This window comes from Ascaphus truei, chromosome 1 (assembly GCF_040206685.1).
Source record: "Ascaphus truei isolate aAscTru1 chromosome 1, aAscTru1.hap1, whole genome shotgun sequence".
NCBI lineage: Eukaryota > Metazoa > Chordata > Amphibia > Anura > Ascaphidae > Ascaphus > Ascaphus truei.
Genome location: NC_134483.1, coordinates 196568305 through 196584667, shown reverse-complemented (window position 1 = coordinate 196584667; position 16363 = coordinate 196568305). Strand labels below are relative to the sequence as shown.

The 16363-nt window shown below is 42.8% G+C and overlaps 1 long non-coding RNA gene across 1 annotated transcript in view; it reads left to right on the top strand.

Annotated features, from left to right (window-relative positions):
* Positions 1–16363, top strand: part of LOC142470014 (uncharacterized) — a 20145-nt gene extending 3782 nt beyond the window's left edge. Inside the window, exons 5-7 of the long non-coding RNA XR_012789150.1 lie at positions 12124–12244; positions 14136–14233; positions 16077–16363. This is a non-coding gene — a long non-coding RNA (uncharacterized LOC142470014). The remainder of the gene's footprint in view (positions 1–12123; positions 12245–14135; positions 14234–16076) is intronic.

The window sequence follows — 16363 nt, the reverse complement described above, 5'->3', positions numbered from 1 at the left end:
CGAAACGTTGGATTCCTTGGCACGTTAAACCCCTTTTCATTTGATGATTAAGACCGTGTGTCTGATTCTTCTTCTTCACTGGATCTATTTGGGACCTCAGGAACTCCCTAGAACCAGCGCACCGGCGGTTAATTACCCCACTTTCACCCTTTTTGTTTGAGTGCGTGCACTTCCTTCATTCCATGGCCTTTACTGTAACATAGATAACTCTTAACACTCTATTCTCTATAATGACTAAGAGTACAACTGCCCATGCACCGTGCAAGTGTAACCCTCCACCGTGTACCCTACACCATGTCCACAGTACAGCCCCTCCTGTGGTCAGCACTGCCACTATGTGTATGTACTTTGTTGGTGCACTTAATTACGATACCTGCTGGGTGCTCCAGAACCCGGACACGCAGATAGCTTCACAAAGGATCCGCCCATCCACGGTCTCCTCAGCGACGTCCTGGACTCAACTGGGGCTGTCATCCCTTAGGGGTGGTCCCACCCTGAAGTCTCTCTCTCTCTCTGCTAGAGTAGGCCTGGTCCCAGACCTCTCGTAAGGGTATTTAGCATCCACTGTGTCCCTCACTCTCTATACAGTACTAATGGGGCAGGTTCCCTATCCTAAGGCCTTTCCCTAAAACAGCCACAAGCTTAAGTAATGGCTCAGGGCCTATCTGGGGCCTAGGGGGTTCTGGCCTAGTGCAGAGGCTACATGCCTCTCTGCACATGCACCTCCTTCCCCTATCCTCTCCTGGCACCTACTGACACTCGTGCTCCCCTGTCAGCCTCCTACTTCCCTTCTGCGAAGAACCCTAGAGCCCTATTGGCTGGCATGGTCAGGTGGGCCGTTGCTAAGGCTCATGGGAATGGTAGTCCCGGCCGAGAGCCTCTTACTGATTGGCCCTGCTTCGCGTGCTTTGCACTGCGCATGCGCGAGCTGTCTGAGCGCCGCCACAAATCCCGCACTCACTGCGCATGCACGAACCTCGCGCAAGATGGCGGCGCCCTGTGGCAGATACCGCCGGGAGCCCCTGGCGACGCACCCGCCCCGCAGCTCCCTGGCACACAACGGGGTCCCTGCTCCCAGCGGAGGTAAGGGGAAAGGGAACGGAGGACCTGGCTACATATGTTTTGACCTTCCAACCCAATGAATGATATGATTCTGATATTGGGGCTACTATGTTTGAAGACTGGAAGGAAATATCTGTATATAACCTTTTTATGTATTAGAGCACAGGTGCTCAAACTTAGTGCTCGAGCGTTACCACCAGGCCAGGTTTTCAAGATTTATCTAATAAACTCATACTTAACCAATTGGCTAAGACTGTGTTGCTTTGAGATACTACGTGGTACACCCCCAATTCTATTAATGTAAATAACTAACTAATATACCAAAACTACAGCGCTTAACCTATAATGAGCTAATGCTAAAAAATGTGCTTTAAATTAAATAGTGTGCATACTTAATTACGCCTACAATATAATAAAGTGCACATACAATATCAAGTGAACGTGATGACTAAAAAATAAACAAATAAAGCAGCCTAAGTTGTCCCACAGTGCAGGTTATCTCCTCAACCTACACACAAAACTCATACAAAAACCATATGGGATACCTGGCGCTTAATTCAATAGAAAGTGTCCATACAGTGCAGTCCTTTAAATGTCCAAATGATGTTCCCAACCAAAATGACGATTGCAGTTGAATTCGTTAGTTCCCCCTAATAAAGGGTTAAAGAAAAAACACAAATTGCGCACTATATCTGGACAGATACATACAGGACAGTACGACCACAGTGAACTACTTACAAGATAAATCTTGTAACTTTCAGTTGAGAGGATCTGTGCTTTAACCTCTTCCTTGCTGTGATCACGAATCCCACGTGAATCTTCTCAATCCTCCTCTTCTTTAGCCTCTCCCAAGTAGATATTCGGAAGGCATGACAAGGAGAGAATACAGCAAGATAGTGTGGAAAGTACAAAACAATTTATTAAAATATATAAAATCAGCCAAATGTAAACTCACATATGGATGCAGTAACACATGCAATACTAGGATGCCGTCCGCAGCTTGCTAAGGTGTCCCTTTGCTTGCCTCAAATCAAGTACAGCTGTTTGGCTCCTCTCAGCAGCAACTCAGTGCCCAGGACTCTCTTCGCCCTCCCTGGTGTGTTCCGGCGCTCGTCCCGCTGACGTCACTGCCTGAGCGCCGTTCAAACAACTGGGAACCTCCTCTGCAGACGGTGCCTCTAGAACTCCTCCCCCCTAACGCGTTTCGTGACGTGGGGACGTCACTTTTTCAAAGGATAAGGAGCTACTGCCGATATGCCCTATTTATACATATATGTTTTGTCATATGTATATGAACAAAGGAACATAGGGCACAACGGGTTTAGCAAATCAAACTCATTTATTGAGCCAACACTCAATGAGTTTGATTTGCTAAACTCGTTGTGCCCTATGTTCCTTTGTTCATCTGTTCAGGACTGACTGCAGGCTTTCGTGCAAACACTGGAGCACCGGTAACTGTATCATTATTTTTCTTTTTGAGGTGTGCAGCATTTCTCTTATATTGTCTGGATTGTCATATGTATATGCAATGTAATTTGACACCAAGGGGTTAATTACTAATTGGAGGTATAAATAGGGCTTATCGGCAGTAGCTCCTTATCCTTTGAAAAGGTGACGTCCCCACGTCACGAAACGCGTTAGGGGGGAGGAGTTCTAGAGTCACCGTCTGCAGAGGAGGTTCCCAGTTGTTTGAACGGCGCTCAGGCAGTGACGTCAGCGGGACGAGCGCCGGAACACACCAGGGAGGGCGAAGAGAGTCCTGGGCACAGAGTTGCTGCTGAGAGGAGCCATACAGCTGTACTTGATTTGAGGCAAGCAAAGGGACACCTTAGCAAGCTGCGGACGGCATCCTAGTATTGCACGTGTTACTGCATCCATGTGTGAGTTTACATTTGGCTGTTTTTATATATTTTAATAAATTGTGTTGTACTTTCCACACTATCTTGCTGTATTCTCTCCTTATCATGCCATCCGAATATCTACTTGGGAGAGGCTAAAGAAGAGGAGGATTGTGAAGATTTGCGTGGGATTTGTGATCACAGCAAGGAAGAGGTTAAAGCACAGATCCTCTCAACTGAAAGTTACAAGATTTATCTTGTAAGTAGTTCACTGTGATCGTACTGTCCTGTATGTATCTGTCCAGATATAGTGCGCAATTTATGTTTTTTCTTTAACCCTTTATTAGGGGGAACTAACGAATTCAACTGCAATCGTCATTTTGGTTGGGAACATCATTTGGGCATTTAAAGGACTGCACTGTATGGACACTTTCTATTGAATTAAGCGCCAGGTACCCCCAATTCTATTGGTTGAAGTACCATGTGAAGGCAGCCATTTAAAAAAAAAAGGATGTGACATCATCCCTTAAAATGATGTCACATCCTTTTACAAAAAATGGAAGCTGTCACATACTACTTCAACAAATAGAATTGGGGGTGTACCATGTGATGCCTCACATGAAATGTCTCACAATTCGATTGGTTGTTGTACCATGTGATGGCAAACATTTTTTTTTCCATATATTTTTATTGGGTGGTTACACAATTACATACATTCAGATAACATTTTTTTTAACATCCCAATACGTTGTGACATTTTTACATTTTGTGGAAGAGGGGCAAAGCCAGTTGCCCAAAAGGTGGGGCTTCCCAGAGGGGAGGGAAGCTTAGACTAGTGAGAATGTGGGAAGAAGTTAACAGTTAACAAGAGTGGGGAGAGGGGTGGGGAGGGAGGGGGGGGGGTATCTTCCCCGGGTGACTGGCCTGTGATGCAAACATTTTAAGGAAGTAACGTACCTCCCTTTAAGATGTCACATCCTTCAAAAAGAAAATGGAACCCTGTCATATGGGACACCAGCCAATCGGATTGGAGATGTACCTTTTTCCACTCAAATGTGACATCACAAGACAACATCTGCCCCATTGGATTACAAGGAAAGAAGACAGAAGAAAAGAATAAAGAAAGAAGGAAAGAATGAAGAACTTACCAGGGAGACATCTCTTCAATCATGATTTGATCACGGACTTCTTTGCATCGGCTGCTGAGAATCATTGCGTCGAGGGTCAAGAGTTGGTGCTCACGTAGGACAGGGGGAATACATCAATGGTAAGAAAAAATTGATTGTATTTTATTTAATTGTGTATTTTTTTTAGGTTGCCCATTGACTGACAATGTGTTTATCTATGCCCCTTTCGGGCTATAGATAAACACAGTGACAAGCAATGCCTTTTTGAAAAATGCTTGTTTTTATTTAATTGTTATGTATTTTTGGTGCTTTGTTTTATTTCATTGTTGTGTATTTTTGTTGCTTTGTTTTATTCAATTGTTTTGTATATTTGGTGCTTGGTTTTATTGAATTTTTGTGTATTTTTGGTTCTTGTTTTATTGAATTGTTGTGTATTTTTGGTTCTTGTTTTATTGAATTGTTGTGTATTTTTGGTTCTTGTTTTATTGAATTGTTGTGTATTTTTGGTGCGTGTTTTTTTAATTGCTGTATATTTTTGGTGCTTTTTAAAAATTGTGTATTTTTAGTGCTTGTTTTATTTTATTATTATGTATTTTTGGCAAATGCTTGGTTATCTTTAATTGTTGTGTATTTTTGGTGCTTTTTTGGTGCTTTTTTTATTGTGTATTTGTGGTGATTGTTTTTTTGTTTTTTTATTGTTGTGTATTTTTGGTGGTTGGTTTGTTTACTTGTGTATTTATGGTGGGTTTTTTTTATTTGTTTTTTTTAGGTTGCCCATTGACTGCCATAGTGGCAAATCATGCCCATATTATATGGGCATGGTGTACCACTGTTCCAATCAATGGGTAGAGGGTGGGGGTAGTTGCCCTAGGGAGGGTCATTTGGCATTCCTGGTGGGTAGTGGGGGAGGGGGTTTAACCCCTTAATTACTATAGCAGTTATTAACCGCTAAGGTGATTAAGGGGTTAGTGGCCATAAGTTTGTCTTTTGATTGTAATGTTGCTGCCCATGGAGGATGGTGATGACGACGGCCTTCATCCTGGCAGAGGTAAGTAGAACGTGAATTTACTTTATGCTGGCTGGAAAATGTTTTATATTTAATGGGCAATTGTGCCCAGATCTGGATAATAGTAATTTTGCCCAATACTGTACTCTGTGTGTTGTTGGGGGTGGTAGAGGGGGTGCCCATTCATTGCCATTGGGGTTATCTTTGCTCCCATTGAGGGCATGGGTAACCACACTGGCAATCAATGGGAGTGTTGGCTAGTATTGTATTTTAATGTTTATTGTGGGTATCGGGGGTGGGTGAAGATGGTATTTGACCCACAGTGGGTGTTTATGCCTACTGGGTGGGTAGCGGGAGGAGTTAATACCTTCATTACTATAGTCGTAGTAACTGCTAAGATAATGAAGGGCTTAACTCCTGCAACTGCCCTGCAAGGCCTAAACATGCACCAGGGGCCAAATACCACCTTCACTGACCCCCGCTACCACAATAAACTGGGCACTGGTGTTTAACCCCTTCATTGCCTTCGCGGTTAGCAGCTAAGGTAATTAAGCTGCCTGTAAATGTATTTCTATTACATTGAATAGAAGCCGAGGGTCTCTGGAGCTCGTACTAATGTGTATCAGCTCCGGAGACTCCCGGCTTCAAACCGATGCAATAAAAAAAAGTCCTACTCCAAAATTCCATCTCGCCACCCTTGGGGTGACAAGAGGAGATCTGTGATAAGCTTTCTAGTTCAGAGCCCCAATGAGATTATCGGGGCTACTAGAATAGCGTGATCTTATCAAAATGGTGATCTGGAGCTGTTTTTCAGCTCCCATTTGGTGTGTTTGAGCTGGAGCGCTATTGCTCGGGAAGATGCACTTCCAGAACGAGTTTGGAGTGCTATCGAAGCTTTCTTAATAGCAAACTAGTCAAATCGTCCGGGAACTGCTCAAAAATCTGGATGAGTTAGTTATCGAAGCTACTAGAATAGGCCCGACTGTCTCTCGACATCAACCAAATATCAAATAGGCCATTTGCAACGCTTTATACAGCTCAGCCCCCTTATAACGCTGTGCTTGGGGTCCAAAGAATCACATTGCATTATAAGCGGATCGCGTTAGAAATAATGTACAATTGTATGCATTGTACAATAAAGTATTTAAGATACCAATAATTGTGTTGTAAGTATTCAGAAATACGAAAATTGGGAGCCATGCTTGCATTGCGTCATAAGCGGATTTGTGTTGTAATGGATCGCGTTATAACGGGGTTGAGCTGTATATGTCTTCCAGTTTAATTATGAAATCGATTTATATATATTTTTTTTAATTGGGTTTTTGTTTGTAAATCGCAGATCTCGGTGTAACATTACATCAAAAATGGCATCATTTTTTTTCTGGTGCTCATTTACTAGAATTAATGGAGTATAGTGAAAGGATACTAAGCTGTGGTAAAGGACCAAGTAGAAAGCGGTTTAAATCTAGGAGTAAGCAGATGGATAACTGGGAGTGAGGGATCCACAACTGGACATTATTTTTCATGGGATCAGAACAAAATATTGGTAATGCAATTGATTACTTTTTTCATTGTACAGGTATATATTATAGGCAAAACATGTCTATTCTAACCACTTAACTGTAGGTTACTTTAAAAGGCTCTAAGACCAGCCCTGAGGAGGAGAAGAGCATACATGTCACTCCTACTCAACAGATTCTGAAATCAAACAAGAGAGAGTAATTAGAGGAGCCGACCCTCTCCTAAATTACAACTTATTGTATATACAAACAAACTCTCATTTATTTATTCATATCTTTTGTGAAAAAGGTGTTGCCTGGATCTAACAACTACCACTGGTTCATTTTGGTCCTAGGAAACATTACATTCTGTATCAACTGAAAACAATGTGGAATTCTCATTACAGGTAGTCCTCGCTTTACGACGTTCCGCTTTCCATCGGACGCGCTTTCCGACGACGACTAATGCTATAAAAAAATGCATTATCCGTTGCAGGTTTCACGTATCCGATGGAAATCGCCACCGGTTAGCATTGGTCCCGCTTTGTGACAAATATGCTGTCTGACAGGGGTTTGCGGGATGCAGTGTGTCGGATAAGCGAGGACTCACTGTACAGTACTGTGATGCTTTTAAAGGAGCAATCCATGCAATATTCTACATGTGTTTTTTTAATAAATCAGTTCTGTAGTATTAGATAATACTTAATATATTTTGTTTTTACATGTATTATTCAACTCAATGCAATTTTTAATGAGTTTTAATATACTGAGCATCCTTTGATTTCTGTAGCAGGTTTTAACACACTTTCCCAGCAGTGCAAGATCTTTGCAACACTTAACACATGTAATAATTTGTTGCCAATATTCCCAGCAGTTTGAGCTGCAAACTGTACCAATAGATAATGTTACCTTAGTGATAAAAGAATACATTGTAGCTGCTGAGTTACACTGACTGAAGGATTGATTGAAACTGAAATGCTGCATTTAGTGAACTCTGGGAAGCAGGATCTTTGCTGATTGATCACAGGAGAACAAATCGACCTGCAGTTTAGGTAATTGGTTTTCAATAAAAGTAATCGAAGGCAATGTTTCCTTGGCTACCAGTCTGCCCCTCCTGGCAGTAAGCCTGGTAAGAGCAGGCTGCCAGGAGTAATCATGTTTTTTCCCACCCACAGCAGCTTCAGTGAGTCACAGGGGAGGCGGTGGGACTAGGCCTATGTGTGCCCAATCAGGGACTCAGACCTGGTACCTACTTTCCTTGTACTTAAGGAGCTGCAATACTACATTTAGTCAGTGCCTCTACCTGCATGAGAGAGGCTGGTCTACCCTAACAATTGTGCAGGGCTCTGCCAGATTGTATCCCCTCCCTTGGGGGAGTGGATGGGGAACTATACCCTTTACTCCACCAGGGAGTAAGGGAAGAGCAAGGACTGCTTCAGAGCCCCTTGGATTGGAATGGAGGTCCAGGGTACATCCTGAGGGTGAAGCCCCAAGAACTGCCTGTAACCACTGTGTGAGCTGTGTGTGCTGACCATCTGCAGTGTATGGATTAAGTGATCCTGTTCAAATATATCTTCCCGCCTGAGACTACAATCTATCAGGGGGAGGGGAAGTAAATTCTCCTGTAGGGATTGTCCCCTCATCCCAGGGGCCTGCAAGAGATGGGGGCGCTGTCACAGTGAGAATCAGTTACTGCCCCGGAAACCTGTCCTGTTCTCCTCCACAACACCGCAGGAGACTCCGATCAACTGTGAGCCAGGCCATACCGGGGCCTGTATCTCATGAAGTAGGGGTTCCCCGAGGCTGAAAACAATGCGGTTCAGCTCAGGAGACCCCTTGCACATGTACACTATTATTAAAATGTATATTTATACTGCACGATTGCCTGTAAGAGCCGTGCATGGAGACACATCGTCTCCATGCAGCTCTTACAGGCTGCATTTTTTCTATCAGCTATCGCGCTATTGAATTGATAGCACGATAACACTGATACAAAAAGCAGGTCGCACGATTGGGCATGTTTTTGATCGCACGTACCAAAATGGGCTTCACTTCTTAGTGAATCCTGCATTTGGCTTCATTTTGTAACGGGCGAGTCAAAATGTCACACGCATGCAAAAGCTCACTGCTTAGTGCATAGCCACCAATGGCTCTGCATGTATACTGTAGCTTGATAAATATTTGGTGGCAGAGCTTTAAGGTGATATTTGTGACGGATCGAGTGGTGATATTACTCCTTTGAGGGATCCTGCAGGGAAAAACAGTGGATCAGCTAGATAGCTGTTTGTATTAACCTGTGTCACATATGCACGTCACGTGCCATTTGTGACAGGTACCACATTGCTCACAGTAAATATGTAAACAATGGTATGGATGTCTGCTGTGCAACTTCCAAACCGCTTTACAATGGCTCTGCATGTAAAAGTGGCTCAAGACTGCAATCAAAACACTTAATTAGTGCATACAAATAGTAATTACATACGTTTAATTACATACCTTTAAAATTATCTTAAGTCTTTCAGGTTATGGGGAATAGAATAAGAAACTGCACTTTATTTCTCCCTAGCCATATTCCCCACACACTTTATAATAAACTTAAGACCGGACTTTCTGGGTCACCTGCACAGTAACTGGGTATCCCCCCTAACCTGGGGACCCCTTATAGTTACATGGATGCTTTACCTCCCTTTGCACCATTTACCTTTCTGGGCTATGCTGAAGCAGGGAACCACCGTGGTGAGTAACGCAAGCGTTTTCAAGGGGAGATCTTGCTGGGGCAATGTGTCTATATACCGCCGGGGATCACGCATGATTCCGGGGTACATTTTTGGGGGAATCAGCAACAATGGGCCCCCCACTACCTAGGCACATTCTGAAACTCACACCACAGCAGTCCCCGCTTGCTGGCATTCCCTGGAAAGGTAAAACACAGAACATTCTTTATTGTCGCATAATTACAGGTAATGCATATACAACAGTTCGGTCCAAGAGCTGACACTCTAGGACCCCAATACATGGATCAGAGGTAGCCAATCGGGCTTAACCTTTATTAGTGAGCCTGGCTACCTCTTCACCGTCACAAATGGATCTTATCCAAATCCTCTTATCAAGAGGCTTTCGGTGATGACAAATCATCAGACTTTCTTAAAGATCTTGAAATACTTAAGAAACGGGAAATAGAGTTGCACCTGCATGGACTAACACTCACTGAATATTATAAGGACGGCAAAATCCCTGGAGGATTTCGGATTAAAAATCAGCCCACTATTGGGAGGAAAACAGCGATTTCTGTATTCGGTGGTGTCAGATTCTTAATAAATCATATCTTGACCTAATCGTTCTGGTTATTAAAGAAGTGGGCGAACAAGTGGCAAATGTTCGAAAGGACATTCTCCATTGGAAGCTGAAATAGAACGGACCAAACCAGATGAAAAGTGCAAAAATCTTAATTGGACACTTAACACTGGGTTTACCAAATTCAAAGAGGATCTACTCCATTTAAAAAAAGAAACAAACTCAGAAAAGTGGTTCAAGACAACAAGGACAACAACGTGTATCCCTGGATTAAAGGTGAAACACGTGTATCCCTGGATTAAAGGTGAAACACGTGTATCCCTGGATTAAAGGTGAAACACGTGTATCCCTGGATTAAAGGTGAAACACGTGTATCCCTGGATTAAAGGTGAAACGCGTGTATCCCTGGATTAAAGGTGAAACGCGTGTATCCCTGGATTAAAGGTGAAACGCGTGTATCCCTGGATTAAAGGTGAAATGCGTGTATCCCTGGATTGAAGGTGAAACACGTGTATCCCTGGATTAAAGGTGAAACGTGTGTATCCCTGGATTAAAGGTGAAACACGTGTATCCCTGGATTAAAGGTGAAACGTGTGTATCCCTGGATTAAAGGTGAAACGCGTGTATCCCTGTATTAAAGGTGAAACGCGTGTATCCCTGTATTAAAGGTGAAACGCGTGTATCCCTGGATTAAAGGTGAAACACGTGTATCCCTGGATTAAAGGTGACATAACTCGCACTAGACAGAAGTGGGAGGAACTATGATTCTGTCCAGTCACCCAGCACCATGTGATATAGAAAGGGGCGTTACTCTGTGTGAGCCCACACAGATAATTCTCTAATGCCATATTCATCCCAAATGGGGGTTACATTAACATTTATTCATGTATAAATAATTATGTATAAACACACAGTTAAAGCACTCTGGCTGAAAAAGAAGGTGATCAAACAAAATGTAAATTGAGAAAAAAATATTCCTCCTTTTTATGTTTTGGTAACGCACGTGCGTCACACAGCTGGAATGCATGTGTGGTAATTGGAACGGATGTTAGGTTTTTCATAATGTGCATTGTATTGCTTAACACAGGGGTGCGCAAAGTGAGGGGCGCGCCCCCCGGGATTTTTTTTGGGGGGGGCGCTGCTGTTGCTGAGGTCCCGCGCTCTTCCCCGAGGCATTTAAATGAAATGCCGGGGGACCGCGCGAGGCCTCTACAACCTCCACTTGCCAGGATTCAGTCGGCTTCTGGACACAACACCATGGCAACTTCATTTGACATGACGCATCATCATGGTAACACGCGTCAAATGACGCTGCGGGTCACGTGAAGTCACACGCCGGTTCACCAAAAAGGGTGGGGGGGGGGCGTAAGCGCTGGGGCTGCCATGCAGGGGGGCACGGTGCAGAAACTTGCACACCCCTGGCTTAACACACCTCTGCATTATTAACATGCCTGCTACTGCATTTATCGCCACAATACTACTTTGAGTGACGGAAACTATATTTGCATATCATTACTTTAGTGGATCCCGGTTAGACTCAGGGAAAATAACGTTTGGGATTTAGGTAAGATCACGTTATGTGCCCTATTTTAACAGAGGTTTGTGCATCTGTTCCAATGAGTCACCAACATGATTCTCTGTTTACCTCTGAAGTTGTCATATCGTCTTCAACCACAGAGAGTGTCAAATGCAAAGGAGCAGATAAAGCAATCCTTATCTTATGCTTGGTTGAATAGTCCTGTGTAAGTCATCCTGACAGCTTTTTAAAATGTTGTATGTGTGATTGTTTTATGTGTGTTCCATACTGTTATAGTTGTGCTTTGTACATTGTTGTCAACTGTTCTTGAATTGATTCAGCATATGAGGACGGCCGCAGGTCAAGTGGGTGAGGGGGACTATAATGGTTCTCCTCCCTTTGGGAGGTGATGGGCTAAAGATATGTGGGTATGAGAATACATTATGTTGCAACTAGACATATAGCAATTAGATTGCTGTATGGTATTTTACCACTAGATGGCAGGGGTAGTGTTGCCTGTATTGAGTACCATGTCTAAGGTGAAAAGCTGTGGATGTGAGTTCAACAGTAAACAGTTGTTGAACCAGATTTTGGGATCTTGTGGATTATTGTCTCAAACCCCAAAGATCTAGCTGAGGACATCATGTAAATGATTTTAAAAAAAATGCATTTAATTCACAATCATTTATTTGTGTTATTACATTTTTGCATGTCCCATTAATTCACTAAATGCAATACATTTTTATTTTATTATTTTATTATTTTGTAATTATTTTTTTAGATCAAGATTCAATATACCCAGAATCATCTTTCAAAAACTGCTAAAGCTTCCTCTTTGCAGTACACGGGATCCTAAATATGAAAGAAAAAAAACAGAACTGCTGGAGCATCATAGTACTACGGTACGTGGTAACTTTTACGTGTGCCAAAGTGGCTTTTCTGACCATTGAAGTTTAAGGGGATTTTCGGTGGAAAATGGCCCATACAATGGCTTGGAACATAGAGGGGCCTATGCTAGTAGACTTCATAAAACATCTCGCTAGGCCTGTTACGCCGCTAGTTACAGTATGTCAGTGCACGATATTCAGAAAGATTCCGAAGACCTGCGATAGCTAAATGACAAACTGATGAGGACCAGCGATGTGATGTTCGCCTCTCTCAAAAGGTCTCACCCGTGGATCTGCAGCGATATTGGCGGGCCAGCATAGAGAGCTGCACAGAGAGTGCCGCCTCTCCCTGCGCATATCTCCCCAGCGATCGCAGGGTTTTAATAACAATTTTAATACTAGTGTATGTGAGCAGGGGGTCTCCGGAGCAGAACCATATTAATTTCAGGTCCAGGGATCCCCTGTTTCCCAAGATACAGGGCCCGTTATGGGGTGCCAGTATATCCTATGCATTTAAATGTCCCGGTCACGTGACGCGAGACATTTAATTGCATAGGAGATACCGGCACCCCAAAACAGGGCCTGTATCTTGGGAAGCAGGGGATCCCCAAACCTAAAATCAACGCGGTTCTGCTCCAGAGACCCCTGCTCACGTACACTAGTAATAAGATTGTTATTAAAACGGCTTCATTACCTTAGCGTCTAGCCACTAAGGCAATGAAGGTGTTCAACTTAAATAGCCTGTTTATTGGGGGCAGAGGGGGTGGATGAAGGGTGGGTGGTTAGGCCTGCCAGGAAGGTTGCAGGAGGAGTTAACCATTCACTACCATAGCGGTGGGAACCGCTATAGTATTGAATGGGTTAACCAGTCCCGCTACCCCCCCGGAAGGCCTAAACACCCACCCTTGGGGCTACTATCCTCTTCACCCAATCCCTCTACCCCCAAGAAACAAACACAACAACCCTGCTACCCACCTCTCTGCCTCGAACAATCCCCCCCCCCCAACACATACAGTACAGTAATGGGAAACATTACTATTATCCAGATATGGAAAATAGCTAATTTGCCCATTCAAAATCAAACATTAGCCAGCATAAATAAAGTAAATTAAACTTCTGCTTACCCCTGCCATGATGAAGGGCATCCTCATCACCATACTCCAGGTCCATGTCCTCCGTTTGGCAGCAAGAGTACAAGAAAAAATACAATTTAATGGTCCCTAACCCCTTAATCACCTTAGCGGTTAATGACCACTATAGTAATTAAGAGGTTAACACACCCTCCCCAGCTACACACTCTGGAGGCCTAACCACTCACCTACCCAAGGGCTACTATAACCCCTATCTATTGAATGGAACAGTGGTACATCATACCCATATAATATGGAAATGATAAATCACTATGGTAGTCAATGGACAACCTATAAAAAAATAATCATCAAGACGAAAAATACACAACAATTAAAGAAATACACAAATAACTAGACACCACAACAATAAAAGAACTGAAAAGCCACAACAACACATCAATAAAATTATTCTAACACTAGAAAAGAATACAAATTATGTTATACCAAAATACTAGAATACAATTAAATACACACCTAACCAACAAAACTATTCAAGAAATAAAACCGCTAACCAATCCTGAAATGTTATAAAAACACACCATCCAAATACCAAACAATTTAGTGAAAACAATAAACAGAAATAGAAAAAATAACAGTCAATTGTAAGCAAGCATTTGCAAAAAAAATGCATTGCCTGTCACCGTATTTATCTGTACCCTAAAGGGGCACAGATTAATACATTGGCAGTCAATGGGCAACGAAAAACATAAAAATAAATACAATAAAAAACCTGGAAAAATACTATTACATACATTCAATATTTGTCCTACCTTTAGAAGTCTTCACCCTCCGAATCCCGGCATATCAGGATGCTCTCGGTCCGTGACATCATCCACTGCAATCCAATTCCATCCGCCTTGAAGATCAGCATCAGGTAAAAAAAATCTTCTTTCTCCTATCTTCTGTCATTCTTTTCTTCTTCTGTTTAATCTTCTACCTTCTTTATTTGTAATCCAATGTACCCCGTGGTAAATCCAGCAACAGAAGTTGCCTCGTCGTCTTCTTGAGCTAAACTGAGACGGAACAGGCCTTATATAGGGCATGTGACGTCACATTTTAGGGTCAGATGGTACAGCTCCAAGCCGATGGACGCTGTATTATGCAACCGGCTTTTTTTTTCTTCTTAAGAATGCGACGTCATCTCCAAGGGAGGTGCCTCACATTCTTCAAACCACATTGCTGATATCACATGTTATTACAGCCAATGGGATTGAAGAGAATCCCATTGTTTCCTGTACCATGTGATATGTTCCATTAGTTAAAATGATGTGACATCATTCCTTTCTGATGGCAGGGGTAAGTAGAATACGTATTTACTTTATTTATGCTGGCTGGCTAATGTTTGATTTTGAATGGGCAAATTAGCTATTATCCATATCTGGATAATAGTAATTTTGCCCATTACTGTACTGTATGTGTTGGGGAGGGTAGTTGGGGGTAAAGGAGGTGTGTAGTATGGTTGTTTTTGAATGTTTATTGTGGGTAGCGAGGATTGGTAAAGTTCGCCTTTGGCCCTTGGTGGGTGTTTATACCTACCGGGTGCGTAGTGGGAGGGGTTAACCCCTTCATTACCTAAGTGGTATTAACCGCTAAGGTAACAAAGGGATTAACTCCACCCGCAACCCCCCGCATGGCCTCAACACCCACCAAGGGCCAAATACCACCTTCACCCACCCCGCTACCCACAATAAACAAAGTACCGGTAGTTAACCCCTTCATTGCCGGTTAGCTGCTAAGGTAATGAAGTTGCCTGTAAATGCATTTTTATTGCATCGGATTAATGCCTGGGGGCCTCCGGAGCTGATATTAATGGGTATCATCTCCAGAGACCCTCAGCATCAATCCGATGCAGAAAAAAATGCATTTTTTTTCTAAGTCCCTCTCTCGCGTCAGACGTTTCCCCCCCCCCCCCCAATTTTTTCTGGCGAGAGAAACTCACCATTCTAGAGCTTCGATAACCTAATCGAGGCTACTACAATTGCACGAGTTGCCAAACCTGTCCATAAGGGTCTTATCGCGCCTCACCAGGCGATGTGTTTTGGACGACAGCAAAAAAATGGCGATTAATGCTTTCGCCGCCCACTTACCGAGGCTTTCTGAATCTCTGTAGGCATTTTTGGCCGATATCGAGGCTTTTTAGCTGCTAAGTGGGTTATGAAGGCTACTAGAATAGGCCCCATAGAATATAGACTGAAGAATTTCATCATGAAGAAGTCACTTGTTTCTTCCCCTGTTGTATTGCTCTTCCAGTTTCTCAATCCTCTTGCTAATCTATAGGCAAAGTTCAGGTGCCGCTGCCTACTGCTTGTTCTCAAAATGCAACTGTATGAAGTTTTTGTTTAGAGCTTCTTTGTCTTGTGCTCTGGTTTGTGGTGGAACATTAAATGTCATTCATTTCGTCGCAGGCATTCGCACGTTTCCGGTTTGCATTCTATTTCTCCTCACTTTGTCATTTGCATTATAGTGTCACATTGTCAAATGTCTCACCCTCTCTGATTTAATACCAAGCACTAAACCCTCATCACATTTTTCTCTATTCCAAATACCGTTGGCATACTACCCATCAGCACATATTTCCCATCTATCTTAGTTTGTGTTTTAGTGCTCGATGTGCACATTTTTTCCATTAATGGATTCAGTATTTCCCGTTGTTTTTATTGTTTCTGTGTTCACACAGTTACAGGCAATCATTATAAATGTGATTTTGTATTTTCTAGGTGTAAAGAGAAGGGATGTGGATCGGGGTTTTGGATGAGGGGAGTGTGCCAGCTGCAGTTCCTGTTGAGAATAACTATCCCTGTTCCAATGCTGTGAAATCGTACTACATATCCCTACATTATAAACACTGATATTCCAAACTTGCATTTATCATACCAGTATTAAATGAATGTAAATTAAAGTATCTAGTGTGTCCTAGGAGAGGAAATATATTGTATTTTATATGCACACAAGAAAGGCATCCCAGCTGCAAGCTTCGTGAAAAGTAACCGTTGAAGGAGCAATA